The 16,845-nt window shown below is 36.7% G+C and overlaps 1 non-coding gene across 1 annotated transcript; it reads right to left on the reverse strand.

Moving 5' to 3' along the window:
* Positions 1-4,161: 4,161 nt before the first annotated feature.
* TRNAM-CAU (transfer RNA methionine (anticodon CAU)) lies at positions 4,162-4,233 on the reverse strand. The gene has a single exon. It is a non-coding gene; the product is annotated as a tRNA-Met (tRNA).
* Positions 4,234-16,845: the final 12,612 nt, after the last annotated feature.

Raw genomic sequence — 16,845 nt, forward strand, 5'->3', positions numbered from 1 at the left:
GGGTCGCTGTTTGCATGGACGGTTTCAATAAACCGTCGCAGGGGTACGGTGGGGGCCCACGACATCCCCTCATCCCTGCGGACCTGCGCATGCAGGGCCGCAGGGGTGATGGGACCCGTGGTCCCCACCCCGCAGCCCTCCTTATTATCATAAACAAATGCAAGCCTTTGCCATTAAATTTTAAAATTTGTTTTTTTTAGTATTTCGAAAATTGAAGTTTAATTTGTTTTCTAAAAAAAAAATGATAATCTAAGTTAATTACCATTTAGTTAATTTTTTTAAAAGTTGATAATAATGACATTTAGGATATGATGATTTTTTTTCTCCTTAGTGTAAATTTAAGGATATTGACTTTCAATTAAAAATGGGATTAATGTGTAGCAAGATTGTAATTAAACTATCCCTAATAGACTTTAAAATTGTAGACTATATTCTTCTAAAAATTAAGAAATCATTGGGACACTTGATTGGTCCTTGGAGATTAACTTACCTTATTATAAATATTTAGATTTAATCGTCATTTTGGACTCGCTAAGTCATCTTACATCATGGATTAATTGCTTTCGTTCATAGCATGCGAATTACTATATCTTTCATGCAATTACTATTATGCAAGTTTCATTTGTATGCAAATTACACTTCAAGTAGTTACTTCCATTATTTACGCTTTCATTTTGTTATTCGTAGTTAGAAAACTAAATAAAGGAAGTTGGAAAACCAAAACTAGCAGCGTTCGGTATATATGGTGCCTCTGGGTCATGCTTACGGGTAATGTCGTCGTGTTGAACTACTGCACTTAACGCCTAATAAAGCTGCATTAACGACGTCTGTGGCATCATCCCTATAAATCGTCGGGGAGTAATAAGGGACATTTGGAAGTTAAAATCCAAGGGGCGGGTAATCCCTCTTGGATCGATAATTTAATAAGATAACTTTTAAATGAATTCCACATCCGTTGAGATAAACCATAGTAAACCCCTCTTAGGGATGGTCAAGTTAAGAGCTCTCGTGAAATTTACTTTATTTATTTAATTGTTTATTCACCTCAAAGGGATATTGGTGATTTGCGATTGGGTGACGCTCATGATAAGTATTAGGTTCTAGTTATTTTGTTTAGGCCACAAGCAATAGGCCATCTTGAGCCTTCGCTTAAGCGCTACCTTCGTGGGTAGCAACCGCAGAGAAACTGTCTGGGACACTGACCCTAGAAAGGGTTGCGTACCCACAAATCAGTTTACATCAAACCATAGTCAAATTTAATCATATGAACTTTGAGGTCATGAATCCGATTAGTGCTAATGAAAAAGTAAAAGGAAAAGGGATCACAACTATCAAAAGTATCATTTTCATGAGCTGATCATAGTGAGATTGCTTTGGGCACTCAATGTGAGGGGCATTGAGTCAAACAACTAATTATCAAATAAAAATACATATCTAAGATATTTGAAAATAGTAATATTTGTTGTTGTGTTTCATGTGAGGTTATTGTAGTATAGATACACTTTATATAGTTTTTTGGCCTCAAAATATTATGGAGGAATATGATCTTTCAGAGAATTATTGATTAGGAATGGAACCTGTAATTTCTATAAGCTATCCAATATCTAAGAGATGAATCCTTCTGACTTGCTTGTATCTAACATTAGGTACTTTAGTGGGCTACAATTTCCAAGCTCTGTAGGGTTGCTATTATACACGAAATTTTTGTACAAATAAAGCTGGGTCAAGTATTACAACGATCCAAGAGAGGATGGTATGGCCTCTATGAGCTAATTATAGGTGGCATATATCATGGTGAGATTATTGCACTTGTCCAACTCACTCAGTAATTATCAAACCCAAATTCATTCATGTAGCTACATGATATGGAAGCATGATCCATAGGACGAAACTCTTCAAAAATTTAAATCCCAGTGAATTGTATACTTTATTTTTATTTTTTTTATTTATCTCTCAAAATATCTACTTTAGGGTTTCATAATATCAATAGGTGATACAATGATTCAAGAGAGGATGGTATGGGTTGTACGAGCTAATTAGAGGTGGCATATATCATGGTGAGATTATTGAACTTGTCCAACTCACTCAGTATTATCAAACCCAAATTCATGTAGCTACATGATATGGAAGCATGAGCCATAGGACAAAAATCTTCAAAAGGGATTGAATTCCCAGTTTCATGGGAAGAGGAGGGGTCTCTTAGTGATTTTTCAGGGGGTTTGGAGGCCAGTCTCACTGAACGGCGGGGGCTGTTGGCCTCATCAGTAATTTCCATATCGGAATCAATCTCTTGGATTTTAACTTTCTTAGGGGTTTTAACATCCTTCGGAGGGCATTTTTTATTTTTCTTGCTGCAAGAGCCAATTTTAGGTAATCGAGGAGGGCTTGCATCTAGTTTAACAGTAGCAATAGCAGGGGGCCGGTTATCAACCACATTCTGGATGGAGATAGTTCAGGGCAAGCAAAGGGCCAGGTGGAAATTGTAGAGATGAAGGATGAGGCCCTAGTGCAGAATGGGGAAGTCTTTTCTTTTTTCTTGGCCTCGACAATATCCTTAATATTTGAATCCAACGAATGAAGAAGGAAAAACAAAATGGAGATGCAATCCTTGTTTCTAAGGTGGTTAAGGAACGGGATGTGGTAATAGTAAAAGATTCCATACCTTCCCTCTAGAGTGAAGTATTTCATAGCGATATAGCAGACCTCATCCCACGGAGGCGAAAGCTCCTCCCGGTTGAAATTGCCCTCCCTCTTCACCGAGTTTTTGCCTTCACGAAAAGACTATCTTCATCCATTTTCATCAAATTTTCCAACTAGAAAAAAAATTTGAACTTGAGCTTGTACCAATTTCATCTCGTGCCTGAGTAGATGTTTCTTGAACATCATCATGTTGATCTTGAACATCAACGGATTGTTGTTGGCTACGTTTTGTATGACCTTTCATCTTATCGTCCCTTTTATGATCATACAACCTTGATCTAATCCTCTTATTCCCCATTACAAAAAATATTCAGATCTTCAAAATTTCATGCTTTCAACCTAAAAACACAAACATGCAAATGTACCATATATAAGAAAAAAACATATTTGTGCGCACCTTTCAAGTTATTTTAAATTCTAGAAGTTATCTATATACATATATATACTTAGTAGAACAATGTTAGAGTTAAATCTATAAATAGACTTCATTTGTAAAATATGAAAGTTAAAAAAGTTATATAGTTACTTTTTCTTGTTCTTAACAAACAAAATATAATTAATGAAATGTATGTAATTTTGCATTCTTAAACTTTATACATTGAATAAATGAAACATGTGTAAATTTCATCCATTTAGATCATTTGACTTGAACTCCATTTTTTAAAATTTAGAAAATAAAAAAATAACGTTCAAGAAATAAGACCTAGTTTCTACCAAACACAAGATATAAAGAGTAAAAAATTAAGTCTAGTTGGATTCTACATTTGACTATGTAATGTACATAAGAACGTGATTTAATAACATTAATTGCTTGAAATCTAGTAGCTAATATATAGAGAATTTGAGTCAAGTATTAGTTTCAAAAAAATATAATTAAGTAATAAATAGTGTTGAATATACTCAATTTCATTAGTGTTTAATATATATTTTACAAATTCATTATTTAGTTCTTTTAAGGATGCAAATAAGAATGAATCTAAGCATATATATATGAATCAAGACACATATATAAAAATGGATTTGCATACATATATAAATAAAAACATATGGAATCCATGTACACGTAAATAAAAGATTCAAGATAAATTCAAGATAAGATACACATGATTGAATCCACAATTAATGATTAATATAAAAAAACTGAAAAAATAAAATGTAATATAATATACTTGAAAATAAATGATTGAACCCACAATTAATGATTAATAAAATAGAGTTTAAACCTTCAAATATTTGTATAAAATTAATTATTTCACACTTTTGCATATAGTAAGAGCAGTAAATTTGCTGGTTTGATTTGTTTAGCTTACCTTCCTTGCATACACGAGGAGAGTTACATTTAAGGATTTTGCCTGTTAAACATCGTTGCAAAAAGACAACGCAATTGAATATGGTTGCATAATCGTTTAATGAAGTGCAAAATGAATGGATAAAAATTGCTACGTATACCACTACCGATAATATCAGAGCCAAGTTTCGATCTTGGGACCTGTGGGTTATGGGCCCACCACGCTTCCGCTGCGCCACTCTGATTTGTACGGAGGTGTCTTATTCCAATATTAGTACTACATGCATTAAGAAAAAAACACATCTCTGGGTGACCTATCAGTCCCATCCTGAATGAGCACAATCCTCAGTGACCAAATCCAAGCACATGTCTTCGTTCATGGCTTCGCATATCTGCAGTGAGCCCATGTTACATGATAGGTATAACTAAGTTAATGAGTGTATTTACTCCTTTAACTTGTTCGAAATCGTACTGTACATTGATTGAAGCACATCGTACACGGCCTTGGGGACTGGGCACGAGTGATTTGTCCATCATATCCCATCATTCATTAATTCTTCTATAGCAGATCTCACTTGCTGTGGTTAAACTTGGTTCTAAAAAGTAACGATTTCTGTATAACACGAAGGTTAGTCAAAACTTACAGAATTAGTTGCATTTTTTATTTTTCGAAAAAGTGTACAACACGAAGGTTAGTGAGCCATTTTGGAGGTCAGATTAGCCGCGTTTGATTTCACTTACATTTTGTGTCATTATCTCAAAATTCAGATTTTATTATAAACAGGGCGAGATTAAGTAGAGATGAATGAACATACTTTGGAATCCTTGGTGAAATGGCTATTCAGCCGACAGGGTGGCCATTTTATTTGTGTTAAAAGTGTTTGATCAATACATAAAAAAGAAGAGCAATGTATCAATACCATTTCAATTATTAATGGGTATGTCAAGGAGGTGTGGAAGGCCAATTAGGGAAAAATATGGTCTATTTTTTGCATACATTAGTGAAGTACATGAGATTAATTGATAGGTCATTAATCAAATGGTAAATTGTTTGTGCAGTAGAGATTTTAATGGAGAATTGATAGCTTCAAATCAAGTATGCATCCACTTAGAGATACAAACATGGCTATAACAAAATCTTTGAATGAAGAGAATAACAAGATGGAGTGATAAAGAGAGAGGGGAGAGAGGGATGGATAGAAATAGAAGAGATAATTATATAGAGGGAGAGAGAAGGGGAGATATAAAAATAAAAATATATAGAAAACTTGATATATAGAGAGAGGTAGAGAGGGAGAGAGATATAGGGGTAGAGAGATTTGGAGAGATAACAAGATAGAGATAGACAGATGGAAGAAAGAATATGGACAAATAAAGATAGAGGCAAATAGATATAGATATAAAGGTTTAGGAAGAGGGAGACGTCAAGAAATAGAGGATGAGAGGAAGATATACCGAGAGAGGAAAAGGGATACAAATGGATGGAGAAATGGAGAGGGGTAGAGAGAGAGAGATAAAGATAAAGAGAGATAGAGACAGAGAGAGACAAAGAGAGACATAGAGAGATGTATAGAGGAAGAGGGAGAGTTAGAGAGAGATATGGAGATACATATAGAGAGAAGGGGGGGGGGAAGAGGGAGACAAAGAGACATACAAACAAATTGAAGTAGAGATAGACAAATAGAGAGAGAGGGGGGGGGGGGAGAGAAAGGGAGAGAGCTAATATAAGAGAGGGAGAGGGAGAGATATAAATAGAGGGTAAGAGATAAAGGTAGAAAAAGATAGAGAAGGGGATACATATATATAATACGAGAGATGGAGGGAGAGAAGTGTGTGTGTGTGTGTGTGTGTGTGTGAGAGAGAGAGAGAGAGAGAGAGAGAGAGAGAGAGAGAGAGAGAGAGAGAGAGAGAGAGAGAGAGAGAGAGAGAGAGAGAGAGAGAGAGAGGAGAGATAAGGAGATAGAGGATATGGATAGAAAGAGATAAAGAGAGGAGTGAGAGGGAGGTATAGAGAGAGAGTAGGAGAGATGAGACCTGTGAATAAGAAAGAGAGGTAGACATAATGAGATATAGATAGGTATGGGGAGAGGGAGATAGGGAGAGAGATGTGAAGGAGGAAAGAGTGAGAGAAAAAGGTGACAAAGAAAAGTAATAGAGAGAGGTATCAAGAGAGGAAACATAAAGAGATAGAGATAGAGATAGAGATAAAGATATGGAGGGAGAAAGGTGTCTATAGGTGTATGAATGAATGAGAGACATGAGGAGATAGATGTATATGAATAGATCTAGAATGAGTGATATATACATTTGATCTATTGGCAGTAGGTGACAAATAGAAAATAGAAAGAGGAAGATATAGGGAATATAAATAAGGAGAGATAGAGAGATATATATACTTGGGAAAGATAGAGGGTGTGTGTGTGCGTGCATGTGTGTGTGTGAGAGAGAGAGAGAGAGAGTGAGAGGAGGGAGAAAAGGAGATAGAAAATGGGAGAAAATGAGAGAGGGGAAGATGGAGAGATAGAAAGATAAAGAAATAGGAAGTAATATATAGATAGAGGTAGAGAGGGGGGGGGGAGAGAGATATCATGTAGATTCATTTTCTTACCAAATCTTTCTTGACTTATTCACAATGGTCAAAAAGAATTATTTTGGGAGGACTCTTGGAATGGCTACCGCCCCATGACTAGTATAGATGCGCTTCAAGAAATTAAGAGATGTCTCTCCAGTTCATGGGGCAAAAATGTTAGTGATTATTTTCACTTGGTGCAAGGTGATGGTGTTCTTAGACAAGTGTGGAAGGATGTTTTTGATAATCTTGCACCCTTAAATCAAAAACAACTTCTCTTTGCAGAACTCAATAGGAGATCTATCTCCTTTTTTGATTCTCCGGACAAACTCATTTGGCTCCCCTCAAACTTTGGAAATTACACAGTCAAACAAGGTTTTAGAACAGTGGAGCAAATGGAACAGGTGCCCCCTCTTAGAATATTTCAATTTTGTTGGGCAGACGAAGGTCTCCAAAAAGCGGGATTTTTTTCATGGTTGGCACTTAAAGGTCGGATCTTAACAAGTGAGAGATTGTCAACACTAAATCTAGCTCCTCCTTTCAACTATCTTTTTTGTAATGAGGTGACAGAATCTACGAATCATCTTCTGCTTAATTGCACCATTGCATACCAATGTTGGTCTTGGCTTCACACAAAACTTAATTGGTCAACCCCCCTCCCAACAGATCTTACATCAATTTTTGACTCTTGGCCCCTCCTTCGCTCGGATTCTTTCTTCTCTTGTATCTGGTTAGTGGCTCCTGCAGTTCTGATTTGGAGCCTCTAGAGGGAAAGAAATAAGATAATTTTTAGAAAGGAGTCTAATAATTTCTCGGACATTCTCAAGAGGTTGGAAGCCTTGATTTCAGAAGTTGCCAATGCCCATGTAGTGAAAAAGAAAGGTTTGCATTCAATCTTCACTTCTTGGGATAATAAAATTCTCTTGAACTGGCAAGCTATATCTCTACCTTTTAAAGGAATTCTACTCATCAACACACCCAAGGTTGCTATCAAAAAAGAGATCAAGTGGAAACCTCCAGATCCGGGTCACTATAAATTAAATTTTGATGGGGCCTTGAAAGGCAATCCTGGGGTATCAAGTTTAGGTTATGTCTTAAGAAATCATTTAGGAACTATCTCTAGTTGTGGTATGGCCAAAATAGCAAATGCATCGAATAATGTGGCTAAAGCTCATGCTCTCTTGTTCAGGATTAGATTGGCCATCAACAATAAAGTTAAAAAGATCAATATTGAAGGAGATTCCATGAACACAATTTCGGCCCTTTCAATCCTCTCAATAGTTAAATTCAATTGGAAAATTGAATACATTATTCAAGAAGTTAGACAACTCCTTTTTCAGTTTGAAGAATATTCAGTCTTTCATTGTTATAGGGAGGCAAATGCTCTAGCAGACCTTTTAGCTAATTAGGGTTTCCTTCTCCCTCACGGAGAACAAATAATCTCAGTTTCTCAGTTAAAAAATGTTGAAGGGTTCGAGCTCAGAGCTAATTTAGAGGTTGTTTAAATTTGTGTTGTTCACATCATTGATTTACTTTTTTCCACCTTTGCGGGGAGATTATTTTCATTTCAATTTTCTCAAAAAGCATTTATGAGTTCGGACTGCCTTGGCATGTACCATATCAAATTTTCTAGATTATTCACCTGGCAGCATGTGTGAAGATCAGACACGTTCCATTTTCTTCTAATTCTTTGGAGTCCTTCGGCGGCCCTTAGTTCACATTTTCCAGTGCATTCAGTACTTCAACATGTGCATGTTTTTTCATATGTGCCCGATGTTTCTCACACCATTGACCTTCTTGTGGGAGTAAGATACATTTTTTAGAAGACCTTTCTCCTATCTTTGGACAATAGCCCAAGAAATCACATTATCCATATTTTGTAATTGACGAGAGAGAGTGAAGCATTCCTTTTCAAGACCTCACTTGAGGACAACACATGAGAGGAACACCTAGTTGGGAAAGTCAACTATCTAGTGGTAATCACAATACAAATTAGAGGAGGCACACCAACATCCCCTCCTTGAAAGTGGATCAAGAATCGCTATAATAGTATCATCAAGAATGTAGATGATGAAGGGTCCACCACCCTAACAATAGTTTAAGGCATTGAAACCCCCAAAGAGAACTTTATTAGGGTCAGATTACACTGACCACTAGAGACTCATGAGACTTTAAACCATAAAAAACATACACTATCAAGCATTTGAAGTCATAATCTTGTGATCACATAACCAAACCAACATGAAAGAGGGTAATCAAAATCAAGTTTCTCAAAAGTGAAGCATCCATCAAATGACCTCCCGATGTTACACCCCTACAAAGACATGTTATAGCCCTATAAAACTCCTCTTTGAAACCCATTTTTGTGTCTTATTATAGTTATATTTCATCTATTAGAGGGATGGAAAGAATTGTATCCCCTTCATAAGAATGGTAGGCCATCTTATTGAAATTTTCTTTGTATTTTTAACAAAATGAGAGGCCAATTTATTCTTCTTCTTCCACGAAATCTAATCTCATCTATGTGTGGCCTGTGTATCTATCAATGCATTCCTCTCGGTGGAGGGTTCCATTTAATTTCAATGATCTATTTATAGAGGAGAAAAAATATGGGGTGAGAGAGGCTCAAACTCTCGACCTTAGGATTACCAACAGAGATAGGAATACCCAGGTAAGTCAAAGGAAGAGAATCGACCTGGAATCTCAAGATATGAGCAATCCTCAACTGAATAGTTCCAGGTGTGTTGAAGAAGAGAATGGAAGATTTATCTTGATTGACCAACTGGCCAAAAGCAGCAAGATAAACATCCAAGACTTATGCAAATTTATAGCTTCTATGATCCTAGCTAGTCGCATCAGGGTCGTATCATCCACAAACTGCAAATGGGACCGAGGAGGTATGTCATTACCCCAACTCCAACCATGAATAATACCCATTCCCACATTATAATTAATCAATCTCTCAGACCCTCATCCAGAAGAATGAATAAGGATGGGGAAAGAGGGTCCCCCCGACGAAGATCCTTGGACGCACCAAACAACTCAGTATGATCTCCATTAATTAGCACAAAGAATGAGGTAGATGAAACACAACTCATTACCCATTGGATCCATTCATCAGCAAAACCAAAGGCCATAAGAATCTTCTGGAGAAAGGACCAATGGACTCTAAGATAAGCCTTTGCCATGTCCAGCTTGATAAACATATCTTTTTCCTTAGAAGCTTCCATAGAATGAATGGTCTCAGTAGCAATGACCACTCCATGCAAGATTTGACGACCCTCCACAAAGCCACTTTTCTCCTAAAAAATGACACCCCCAAGCCAATTCTTCAACTTTTCCGCTATCGACTTAGAAATAATCTTGTAAATCACATTACAGAGAGATATAGGGCAGAACTGGCCTAACCGGTTAGACTCATCACACTTGGGGATGAGCGCAATGAAAGTTGAAATCAAAGCCCAAAGAATCTGCTTATTCCTCTGGGACTCTTGGACCACCTCCAATAAGTCCAATTTGATAATATCCCAGAATTCTTGATAGAACTCAATCGGAAACCCATCTGGTCCAGGAGCTATCCCCTTCATATGGAAAACAATCCTCTCAAGTTCATCCAACAAAATAGGTCCCGTAAGCTGCTCATTCATCTCCCTAGTAACTAGAGAAGGAATACAAACAAGAACTTGATTTTCCTCTTCCGGTTCCCCTTGAGAATCCTCACTAAAAAGGGAATTGGAAATATTGCATAGACAACCTAGAAATCTCCTACAAGGATAAACACTTCTCACCTCTATCATTAACCAGAATAGGGATGGAATTGCCATGTCTTCTTGCTTTCACTAAATTGAAAAAGAACGTAGTATTCTTATCCCCCACTTGAAGCCAATCAATAGGAGCTCTCTGTTTCTAGTAATTTTCCTCCCTAAGCTCCCACTCCTCTAAATCCTTGACTACCCTGTCTTCCTCCCTAAGCAAGGCTTCTGACATTCCATGCTCTCTTATCTCTCTAGTAATGCCATTCAACTCTAATTGAGCAGCTGTCTTAGCATGAAAATATTACCAAAACATTGATGATTCCACCGTTTAAGATGAAACTTAACAAATTGCAACTGCTTGGAAAAAGTGTACATAGTAGTGCCAAAGGATGGCCTCCCTTTCTTCCACCACTTCGCAACATGATCCTGCAAAGAAGAATCTCGCAGCCACATAAGATGGAATTTGAATGAAGGAATGCAAGCGATTCGAGCAGAATAAGACACCAATTTGATGGACTAGTGGTCCAAACCTCTCCAATCTAAAATCTCAGAGCATGTGGACCACCCCCCACCAACCCAAAAACTAGAAACTAGAAAGCAATCCATCCTCTTCGCAATCCAATACTCCCCTATCCTCTTGTTGCTCCAAGTGAAAAGACCATTACCCAGCTTGATGTCAACAAGATTCAAGGTTGATATACTATCCCGAAGAAGGAAGGAAGAAGGCTCCAACCGCATAACAACACCCTTCTTCTCACTCAACTCTAAGATGGCATTGAAATCACACGCCATAATCCAAAGATGGAAAGGAAAAAACCCATGCATAAAAGTAATATGAGACCACAATTTTTGTTTACCATGAAGATCAGTGGGGGCATAAATGTTAGTAAGCAAGATATATTCCCCAATCTCAAGACTAGAGGCAACCTCAGATAAAGATGATCTGGAAGAAACCCACCATATAGGACGAATCCTCAAGGGGTTCCAAAGACCAGCCACACCTCCAGAGGAGCCAAATACCCCCAATATACTGACATTCGCTTCTCCCCCACAACTTTGGCACCGGATCCAACATACTTTCCATAGATAATTTAGTTTCTTGCAAGAAAAGAACATCAAGAGAATGACTCCTTATCAATTCCTGAACAACTTTTTGTCTGGGGCCATTGTTCAAAGCCCCTCACATTCCATGATAGAACAATCATTTTGGAGGATTAAAAAAATGAGAATCCAGAGTCTTTAATGACCCCGACTCAACCAAATTTTCCCGCATCAATTTGATCTTAGTTAAGTCCTTTTTGCCAACCTTTGAAATCTTCTTCGTTGCTCCTTTTTTAATGTCTTTCTGAAGAAGACCCAGATGTAAAGAGATATTATTACTTTTAACCCCAATAGAGTCTAATTTATGTGCTGCAGGAGAAACATCCCCACTAGCCATCTTCACTTCAGCACTAGAGATGGGTCCCTCCTGAGCCACTACTTGTTGATCCATCTCTATCTATTGACTCTCAACCTCCTGCAGAACCTGGGTAGTATCCAAGTTCACACTATCATGAATCAACCCTGTTGCACTATGATCCAAAGGAAGCATCCATAGATTCACCTCCTATTGGTTAAGATCATCCAAGGCTTCAAATCTATTAAAGGTATCCTCCTCCGGTCTCTCCTGCAAATACCTCTTTTGACCTCGGTTCCTATTCTTTGTCTTAACTGGGATGAATCCATCAACACCCACAACCTCACTAGACATGGAAGCTTTTCCTTTATCAGCCCCATCAAGGTTACAGGATGGTTGTTGAGGATGAACCTCATTCGGTTTAGACCTAGGACACTTGCACTGCAAATGACCATACTCATGACATAGACGACACCAGAATAGTAAAGTCTCATAATCAAGTTGTTGGACCCAAGAATAAGAGCCCGCACACATATCTATAGCATTTGGCAAAGGCTTACTAAGATCAATTTCAACACAAATACGATCAAAAGTCATTACCTTTATCCCCAAGGTTTGTGTTGAAGATCCAATAGACTTCCCAAGCAATGAAGCTAGCATTCACAATGCATCCTCCCAACAATATTCCATTGGAAAATGAGGTAATCAAACCCACACTAGGACCCAATTCGGGAGCTCCTCTGAGGGGTTAAATCCCACATGCCAAGGTTTGATGAATAGCCCCCCCTGGTTATAAAAATATGGGCCTCGCTCAAAGACCCTATTGTGATCATTCATGCAATTAAAAGTGACTATGAAGTAAATGTTTGCTAACAACATAATATCCATTTCCCCTTCTGGCGCCCAAGTCCTCTAAGCCCAATTCTCCAAAAATTGTAGAGAAACCCTCATCCCCAAAAAATTGCAGTATAACGAGTGCTTTAAAAAATATTCAACATCTTCAACAATCATCTCAAGCGGAATTACCAATTTCGGCCTCTCTGTGCATCTCTCAAGACAACCATTAATCTTCAAAATCTGAGAGCCATTGGACAAACCTGCACTATTAAACCCCGAATCTAGAACAAAAAGATTATTAGCGAAGGTCTTGATACCTTGAGATGGGGATTTCGTGCCCAATGCACCTCGAAAATCCATACCGAGTGAGTCCTCCGAGGCTTCTCCCCCAACAATTGACATCACTAAGGAGTAGGGTTAGACACAATAAAATTACCCACACCCCAAAACCCTACCCACCGCACACTCCTCCTTAACCACACACTCCTCCCAAACTCTGCCATGAGGAGAATGTTAGGATAACCAGTGGACAACGGAGGGGGGGGTGAATCAAATGTCAACAAATTATATCAATCAAACCACTTTATAACCTTTAACCAGAGCATATAAACATTGAATACCGGAATAGCAGAAACATATACCGGTAAGCAATAAAACTTAAGAATGAAATAGAGAATTAACACAATGTAACCATACCACATAACAACATGATTTGTACGTGGAAAACCCTGTAAAGGGAAAAACCACGATGGGAAGCCTACCCACAGTCAGATGACACTTCTGCAGAAAGTATGTGATACAATAAGGGGTCTGCACATGTAGGAAGGCACACTGCCTAGAGCGTACTGCTCATTACAAAAGAGTCTCACTGACTACAAAGAGGTTATAACCACCTCAAGATAATTGGAATACAATCCAGAAGAATGAACTATCGGAGATAGAATCTACCATGCTTGATTACAGTCTCGGTTAAGCTCAATATTGAAGGCCTTTGATCTCTTACTTAAACCCAATTCAATCACCTATGATCGAACAAATCTCCTTTGCATATGATATTTCATTCCACGACCACGACACATATATTTCATTCGGATACCCATGATCTAGAATGAGATCTTACATCAATTTATACAAACCCTAAGGCCTAAACCAATTAGGTCGGCCACCTAAAAGATATTACAATAAGATTATTGCATACATCCATATTACAATGATATGCCATGTCGGCTTTAGACCAAAACAACAATAACCAATCCATAGAAGATCCCAGTAACATGTAGATAACACATCAACATGATATCGGTCCATAACCTAGATAGGTACCAGACCTAATCTGGTTCCACCACACCAAAGAGATGTTTCCAATCAGTCGAGGCACGATCAAGGATCACCTTCTACATCCTGAATTCCATCTAGAAGCCGCACCAACACCACTTATGCATCCTGTCAAAGTTTCTCAATAAAAGCTCTGTCGGTAAAACCTTAAACCTTTACCGGTAACACAAGATCTTCTACCGGTAACCAAAACTTGTCTGCCGGTAACCAACCATAATAGATAGTGTTGACATCAATGACAAAACATCAATGCAACACATAATAAATTCATCCATATTGCCAACAGAGAAAACAACCACAACCCTCCACACCCCACGAGCTCCTCCCACTGCTACCACAATACTCTAGACTCCCTGCACACCCCGCTCTAGCACCCAATCCAACGCCACACCGCAGTCCACACCGCCACCAGCCATGGATCTCCTCTGCAAAAACCTCCACACCCCACGAAAGCAAAAAAACAACCCCCCCACCCTGCCCATAGCCCAACTCAGACACCCCACGGGGTAGGGCTCAGATGCCCTAGCTCAAACCTGCAATACTCACGCTCGCTCCATCTTCACACCTCTCCTCCCCTTTGGTTCCGATTTAAATAATATAAGTTAAAAGGTAATAATAATTAACAATTAAATGTCAAATGAATAATTTAATTATTTACAATTAGATTCATTAAGATTACTATTATAAATAGAATTAGGGTTATCATTAATATTAGGGTTAGGATCAAAATAGAATTATAGTTTTAATTAAGATTGGGGTTGCAAGTAGGATAAAATAAGGGCATAAAATTGGGGTTAGAATTAGGGTAACCATTAGAGTTAGAATGGTGTTAAAATTGGGGTTAGAATTAGGGTTAGAATTAAAGTTAAAATTGGAGTTAGAGTTTGGGTTATATTTAGTTTCAGAATTACAATTAAGGTTAGAGTTGAAATCAAGGTTATAATAAAAATTATTATTAATGTCAAAATTAAGGTACACTTATGGCTAGGGTTAGGGATAAACTAAAATTTGGATTATCTTTAGAAACAGGACTAGGTTTATAGTTAAAGTTATGATAAACATTAGAATTAGGGTTAGTGTTATAATTTGCATTATGGTTACAATTAAGATTAAAGTTAGAATTAGGGTACATAATTAGAACTAGGTATAGGATGAAGGTTATTTACAGTTTAATTATGGTAAGGATGAACCTTAGGGTTAGAGATAGAGTTAGTGTTAGGGCTAGATACATAGTCAGAAGTAAGTTAGAGATATAGTTAAGTTTAGTATTAGGGTTATATTTACACTTGAAACTATGACTAGGGTTAGGGTTATAGTAAAGAGTTAAGTCTTAGAGTTATAAGTATGGTTAGGGTTAGAACTATGTATAATTTTAGGATTAGATTTAGGGATATAGTTAGGGTTAGGGTCAGAATTAGGATAAGAGTTAAGTTTAAGGTTAGAATTAGAGGTACAGTTGGATTTAGAGTTTGAGATAGAATTAGGGTTATGTTTATACTATAATTATAGTTAGCATTAAGGAACACTTAGGGTTAAGATAGATTTAGGGTTAAATCTAGGAAAATCAAATTTGGAGGGAAAGACATGTTTTGGATGAGAAGTTTGACATTCATACTATGATTATAAAATTTGAAACTTTGACAAATGGCTTAGAGAAAAGTGCATTTTTGGGAAAGGTGTGTCAAGGATGACAAAGCTAAAAGTTGAAAATTTCTAACATTTAAAAAAAAAGGTGACAAATTAGACCTAGATGTCACAATGATAAATTCAAATTCGAGAAGCAATAGAGAGGGAAATAGTTAACTTGAAGGGAAAGACATGTCATAGATGGAAATTTTAATAGGCATGTTGAGATGAGAAATGTTGAAACACTAAACAAAGGACTTAGAAGGTAAAAGTAGAGTTGTAGTGAAAGGCATGGAGAACCAACACAAGAAATTCAAATATTCTAAATTAATTTGCATTCATTTGTATGTAGATTTTAATATTTTTAATTCTTTTTGTTTATGTTACAAAAAATTATCACTAATAAATACAATTTTTACATTATGTAATTTTATACTCTCTAATATATTATTCAAAATATATATTACTATCGACATAACCATTACACCTCTTTTTGATGCAAGTACTAATATAAAAATAAACAAGATAAAATCCAACTCACATTTCATATATAATAATAATAACAAAAGAAAAATCAAAAGAAAACGTAAAGCTAGCATCACCTTTTATCTTATCATAACCCATCATTAGATTGAGTCACATCATGTTTGAGAAGATGGTGGAAAACCATGACCCAAGTGACTTCAAAGGAGGAAGACCATGACCCCTTCAACTTATGGACATACTTTCCTCTAAAAGTAGATTTGACATTTAAAAATTAGTAGTTAAATTTAAGAGGTGTGAAGAACTTAAAAGCAAAAGATAAAATAATATTAGCTTCCTAGAGTCATCATTTCTGAAGCCATTTTCTTGGTTCACTTGTAGTGGTACCAATTAATTAGTTTTATATCTTGATTCAAAAGTGATAGCACAAAGAGTAGATTCTATTGTTGATCAAAATATCATGGCAACCAAACTTGATCCAGTGAAGGATGAACACATCTTATCAAGAAACCACGTTCTATTATATTAAGAAATAGTGGGTAATAGATAATATATTTTTTTGATTAATTTTAAAATATAAAAAGTATTGATGTTGTTTTGAAATTGAAATTAATTGTTTAGTTTCCATTTAATATTATTTGTATCATTATTTATAACCAATTTTCAAGCATTGCAGATATTCAAACTTGTTTCGATTATGATAAATGTTAGCTCAAAATAATATTTTCAAAATGAGAGAAGGTCAAAATCAAAATATGATTTTTGGCTCTTGGAATTTAATAATATTTTTTTAACTGACATACCATTAATTTTTTTTAAGTACAATCAAATAAGAGCATAAAAACATTAATTGACT

This window comes from Cryptomeria japonica, chromosome 7 (assembly GCF_030272615.1).
Source record: "Cryptomeria japonica chromosome 7, Sugi_1.0, whole genome shotgun sequence".
In the NCBI taxonomy this organism is placed as follows: Eukaryota; Viridiplantae; Streptophyta; class Pinopsida; order Cupressales; family Cupressaceae; genus Cryptomeria; species Cryptomeria japonica.